Source organism: Benincasa hispida, chromosome 4 (genome assembly GCF_027475165.1).
Source record: "Benincasa hispida cultivar pf3 chromosome 4, pf3_genome.v1.1, whole genome shotgun sequence".
NCBI lineage: Eukaryota > Viridiplantae > Streptophyta > Magnoliopsida > Cucurbitales > Cucurbitaceae > Benincasa > Benincasa hispida.
In genome coordinates this window covers 48,297,968-48,304,264 of record NC_143481.1, presented here as the reverse complement: position 1 = coordinate 48,304,264, position 6,297 = coordinate 48,297,968, and the positions used below count along the sequence as shown (strand labels likewise).

At 45.3% G+C, this 6,297-nt stretch overlaps 1 pseudogene; it reads left to right on the top strand.

The window, feature by feature from the left end:
• The first annotated feature begins 2,016 nt into the window (after positions 1-2,016).
• On the top strand, positions 2,017-6,190 carry LOC150036772 (uncharacterized; annotated as a pseudogene).
• The last annotated feature ends 107 nt before the right edge of the window (positions 6,191-6,297 follow it).

Below are 6,297 nucleotides of genomic sequence, written 5' to 3'. Positions count from 1 at the left end.
ACTAAATTAATGATGAAATTCCAAATCATTAAATTTGGGCTCAATTAGAAGTTGACATATGTCCTGAATTGAAGTTGAAGACAAATTTCGATGAAGCCACGTGATTTTATCATGACCGTTGAATCAGATAAGATTAATTGGACCCAATTTGATATTATTATTTAGGTCAAAGTCCAACTAAGTCCAAAAATAGGCTAAATTTGATCCAAATGTCAAATCAGGCCTAAATCTGATTAATTGGGCCCAAAGGCCAACCCCATGAACCAACCAAGCCCAAGTCCAACTAATTGGGCCCAAAGGCCAGGCCCATGGATCAACCAAGCCCAAGCTCACCTGTGAACTCTATAAATAAATAAGTTCTCCTCATTTGGAGGGGGCAGCAATTCTATACTCCAGAGAGCTTATAGGGAATTCTCTATAACCATAAGACTCCTCGACTCCTAAAGCTGATCACACCTTAAGACTAAAGTCTTTTGAAGATACAAGCATTCTGAAGACTGAAGTCCTTTGAAGATGCAAGCATTCTGAAGACTAAAGTCTTTTGAAGATACAAGCATTCTGAAGACTGAAGTCCTTTGAAGATACAAGCATTTTCTACATTCAGAGAGTCCAGAGAATTCATCAACAAGCAAGTATTCTTCCAAGATTCCACTCCTAGAAGACAGAAGACCCTTAAAGACACAAAGAAGACTCTTCCAAGACTTCTACTTCAAGAACGTTCGGTGTTTTTCTTCTTCAAGTCGAGCACATTCACCCAACTGAGAGAGAATCAGAGGATCAAGTATTAGAGATCGAACTACATCGTATCAAATCAACTTTAATATCAACACCAACTCAAGTTCAATTCCATGAAACAAGTTTCTCCGAAAGCCTCTTGTGAACAAATTGGCACGCCCGGTGGGACCATCTCTACCTCTCATCTCTCTCTCAGCATCCAAACAAGAAAAATGGCACCTAAGAAGATGGCATCCAAGGCTTCCTCCACAAACGACTCATACATAGGTTCTGTCACCCATAGCCGCTCAAGAGAAGCATGCAAGAGCAAGAACAGAGATCTCTCATTGCCCATAATATCTTGAGGCAAATGATGGAATCCCTATAAGGCAGAGTTGTCATCAAGGAAAACCCCATGTTTGACAACTCTATTTCCGCCTCTAGCAAGCCAAAAAGAGATTCACAGCCAAATGTGATCTCCGTCATGATGGCAGATGTGACGGCAGAAGCGACCATGGCAGAAATGGAAAGGAAGATTAACTTTCTGATGAAAGCCATTGAGGAGCGAGATCATGAGATCACTGCCCTAAGAGAACAAATGCAGTCTTGAGAGGTTGTTGAATCCAGCCAAGCACTTATGGTCAAAGCAACTGACAAGGGGAAGATCGTGCTACAAGAAAACCAAGGGAGATATCAGACTCGGTGGCCTCTCTGTCAATCCAACAACTGCAAGACATGATCATGACCTCCATAAGAGCTCAATATGGAGGGTCGGCTCAAACTTCCTTCATGTATTCCAAGCCATACACCCAAAAGATCGACAATCTAAGAATGCCTGTAGGGTACCAACCCCCAAAGTTCCAAAAATTCGACGGAAAGGGCAACCCAAAGCAACATATCGCCCACTTCGTAGAAACATGCAAGAATGCAGGAACAATGGGAGATCTACTAGTCAAATAGTTTGTCAGAACCCTCAAAGGAAACGCTTTTGAATGGTACACAGACTTAGAGCCTGAGGTGATTGATAGCTGGGAGCAACTTAAAAGAGAATTATTGAATCACTTCTACAGCACTAGGCGCACCTTCAGCATGATGAAGTTGACAAACGCCAAACAACGGAAAGGGGAGTCGATCGTCGGCTATATCAACCGATGGAGAGCTCTGAGTATGGATTGCAAAGATCGACTCACCGAATTATCTGCTGTAGAAATGTGCACACAGGGTATGCACTGGAAACTTCTCTACATCCTGCAGGGAATAAAGCCCCGTACCTTTGAAGAATTGGCGACCCGTGTTCACAACATGGAGCTAAGTATTGCCAACAGAGGAACGAGGGACTTCTTGAGCCACGAAACGAAGAAAGAAAAGAAGGAAGTGAAGGGCACCGAGAAAATTGTGAAAGGTGCCACAAAGGAATCAATGGTGGTTAATACGACCCCGTTGAAGTTCTCCTCGAAAGGGAACGAGAAGAAGATAGAAAAGAAAGACGAATGAGGTGAAAGACATTGCCTAACCCTGAAGGAACGACAGGAAAAAGTCTACCCGTTCCCTGACTCTGATGTTGCGGATATGCTTGAGCAACTACTAAAGAACCACCTTATCCAGCTACCAAAATGTAAACGACCGGAACAGGCCGGCAAAGTGGATGATCCCAACTACTGCAAGTATCACAGGGTCGTTAGCCACCTAGTTGAAAAATGTTTCGTACTGAAAGAATTGATCCTCAAATTGGCTCGTGAGAGGAAAATAGAGCTGGATCTAGAGAAGGTGGTCCAAACGAATCATGCTACGGTGACGGTAGTTCCAAGCGTGGCGGCACCAATCATATATTATGAAGAAAGGGAGAGCTCGGTCCAGTTTGGGACCTTCGAACCTATGGTAGTGCGGTTTCAGCAGAAGGTCCAAGCTACAGATCCTCAAAATGAAGGAGAGCACGCTGACGATGACGATAACGAAGGTTGGATTCTTGTGGTGCGCCTTAAGAAGGGAAGACTAAACTCTACCCAAAAAGAGCTACGCTCTCATAGAAGCTACAAGAAAGGGAGCAAGACACAAAAAAGGAAGGGTAGAAAGAAGTCTTGGAGGCCCAAAGCTATTGACGAGAGAGACGAGAATGTTCCTCGTCCCAAACGACAGATGATGTTAACAGATTTCTTCCCGAAAAACTTCGACAATTGGGGTTCAGAGGAGACACCAGAGGTTGTTGCATGTCATGCTGTCAGTATCAGGGAGGACAAAGATACCGTTCCAGGCCTATTAAAGTCGACAGGAGAACCAAAGGGTTCGTCACCAATCAACATAGATGACCTACTTTCACTTCCGTGAGAAGCTAAGACTACCCTCATTGAGGCACTGTTAGAATCCAACGCCTCTGGTGCATCGACCTCCGCAGCACGTGCTTATGCCTCGTGTTGCACATCCATACATCGACCTCCGCAGCACGTGCTTATGCCTCGTGTTGCACATTCATAGGCTTCTCAAACGAAGATCTGCTACTGGGATCCAAATTGCATAATAGGCCTTTGTACGTCTTTGGATACATTCGAGAACAAAGAGTGGGTCGAATCCTCATCGACAACAGATCCGTCATCAATATAATGCCTAAGACGAATATGAAACAGTTGGGCATACTCATGGAAGAGCTATCAAACAGCAAATTAGTAATTTAGGGTTTCAATCAAGGCAGCCAAAGGGCGATAGGCATGATACACTTAGAGCTCCTCATTGGCGATCTGAAGGCCGACGCGCTATTTCATGTGATAGACTCAAAGACCACCTACAAGCTACTATTGAGACGCCCTTGGATTCATGGGAATGGTGTGACTACATCGACACTACATCACTGTTTCAAGTTTTACCAAGACGGGATTAAGAAGGTTGAAGTAGATTCTAATTCGTTTTCTGAGGTCGGGTCTCACTTCACAGATGCAAAGTTTTACCTAAAGAATGAGAATTTCGGTGAGACTATGCCGGCAGAGAACTTGCTGGCAAAGAAAGCAGGTAGATCCCGATCGAGGTCGCCAATAGACATAGAGAAAAGGGCGGGTAGCAAGGTACAAGCCTCCAACCCTAAAGAGAGTAGAATATCCCTCAACGTTGGAGAAACACCCGTGGTGAGGGGCGAAAAAAACCTCAAAACCTCCGATTCTACGCTATGTCTCTTTGTCGAGACGAAAAAAGGGTGAGTCACCTTTTACGTGATGCTCAAAAGGTTTGCAGGTTGGAGACATAGAAATTCTAAAGGAGAGTTTCGTCACACCCCTCACGTCGATAACGAAGTAGGAAGTTCACAAGCCGGAGGCAGAAGTGACAAGGTTAAAGTTGCCCGAGAAGCGAATTAAAGACGGATTCAATCCCAAGGCTTACAAGTTATTGGCGAAGGCGCTACGACTTCACAACTCACACTGAGTTCAAGAGTTTGAAGATTTATGAGCAACCCCGACTCTCGCCAACCCAAAAGAAGCTTTTGCAAGAAGGACATGCTATACCCACGTCGAGGGCGAGACTCGAATATGAGCCGTTAGAGTCAGTCCGCATAATCAGAAAGGCGAAGGAGAAAGTGGCCAACAGCAATCATATCACTGCAGAAGAAGTCGATGATACAGGAGAAAAGAAGGGCAAAGATAAAAGAGCCTCAGCCTTCGACCATATTAGACCGTCTGCCGCACGCGCCTTGGTCTTTGAAAGGTTAAGCATGAGAGAAGCAGAAAGGGAAAGCCCACATACTATTCCCAGAGTTTCTCGACGTTCAGTTTTTCGAAGGTTGACTCTGCCAAATAAAGGAAATGAGGAAATCATCTGTCAATCGCCAGTGGTAGAGCAACCGTCAACCTTCGAGAGACTAGGCGCAGTTTTGATGGAGAACGAAGGAGAATCCCGCGCTCCTGTTTTTTATCGCCTGAAGCACGAGAGGGATGAAGATCCCCTCGAGCAATATGTCCTTAGTAAGACAAAGGAGAAGGGAAAAGCCTACGCTGATGCCCCCGAAATGACCATAAGAAAAGGGGGGCCGATACCCCGAGCGTCCATCTGGCGACGAATTGACCTTAAAAACGTTGAAGCGTCATCGGACCAGAAGCCATCAGGAGAGGCAAGTAGTGATGGAGAAATCCGTAGTACCGTCCCCTCATGCATGAAGAGAAAAACCTCCGTTACTCTAAACACAAGTGAGGGCACGCTCAAAGTAAAGAGGCACGACATTGTTTTCACCAATCCTCAGAATGGAAATATAGAGCAGGAGGAAGGCGAAATTTTGTGCCACCATATCACAATCACCAAAGAATCCAAAGAGGGTATGACCAAAGAGGAAGTGGAGGACGCTCCGCAAGGTCTAAAGGACGGTGGTCAATCCACAGTGGACGAGCTAAAAGAGGTGAATCTGGCACTGTAGAAGAACCGCGTCTGACTTTCATCAACGCATCCCTCTCAGAAGAGGAAGAGGACGAGTTCATGAGTCTGCTCACTGAATACAGGGATGTTTTCGCCTGGTCATACAAAGAGATGTCGGGACTAGATCCAAAAGTAGCAGTCCACCATCTCACGATCAAACAGGGGTGTCGACCGGTTAAGCAAGCTCAACAATGCTTTCGGCCAGAACTTATCCCCCAGATTGAGGTTGAGGTCAATAAGTTGATTGAGGTCGGGTTCATTCGCGAAGTTAAATGTCCAACATGGATAGCCAACATTGTCCCGGTTAGAAAAAAGAATGGACAACTTCGTGTTTGCGTAGACTTTCACGACCTAAATAGCGCATGCCCGAAAGACGATTTTCCATTGCCCATCACAGAGATCATGGTCGATGAGACAACAGGACATGAGGCCTTATCCTTCATGGATGGATCTCCCGGGTATAACCAGATACGAATGGCCCTCGCAGACGAGGAAATGACGGCATTTCGAACCCTAAAAGGGATATATTGTTACAAGGTAATGCCCTTCGGGATGAAGAACGTCGGTGCTACTTATAAACGTGCCATGCAGAAGGTGTTTAATAATATATTGCACCAACACGTGGAGTGCTATGTGGATGACCTTGTGGTCAAGACCAAGCGACAACATGACCATTTGAAAGATCTAAGAACCATGTTTGATCGCCTGCGAAAGTACCAGTTAAAGATGAACCCAACTCAAATGTGCGTTCGACGTAACTTCAGGAAAGTCTCTGGGCTTCGTTGTGAGACATCGAAGGATAGAGATAGACCAATCCAAGATCGATGCCATCCAGAAGATGCCAAGGCCAAGGAATCTACATGAGTTGAGAAGTTTGCAGGGACGTCTAGCCTACATCCGGAGGTTTATTTCTAACCTGGCAGGGCATTGTAAACCCTTTCAAAGACTGATGAGAAAGGGAGAGAAATTCGAATGGGATGAGGCCTGCCAGAATGCTTTTGATAGCATAAAGAAGTACCTAATTAGCTCTCCTGTCTTAGGAGCCCCAGTAGCGGGCAAGCCATTGATACTGTACATTGCAGCGTAAGAGAGATCACTGGGGGCACTATTGGCACAAGAAAGAGAAAAGGGAAAAGAACGCGCTCTCTATTACTTAAGTAGGACCCTGAATGGATCTGAGAGAAATTATTCCCC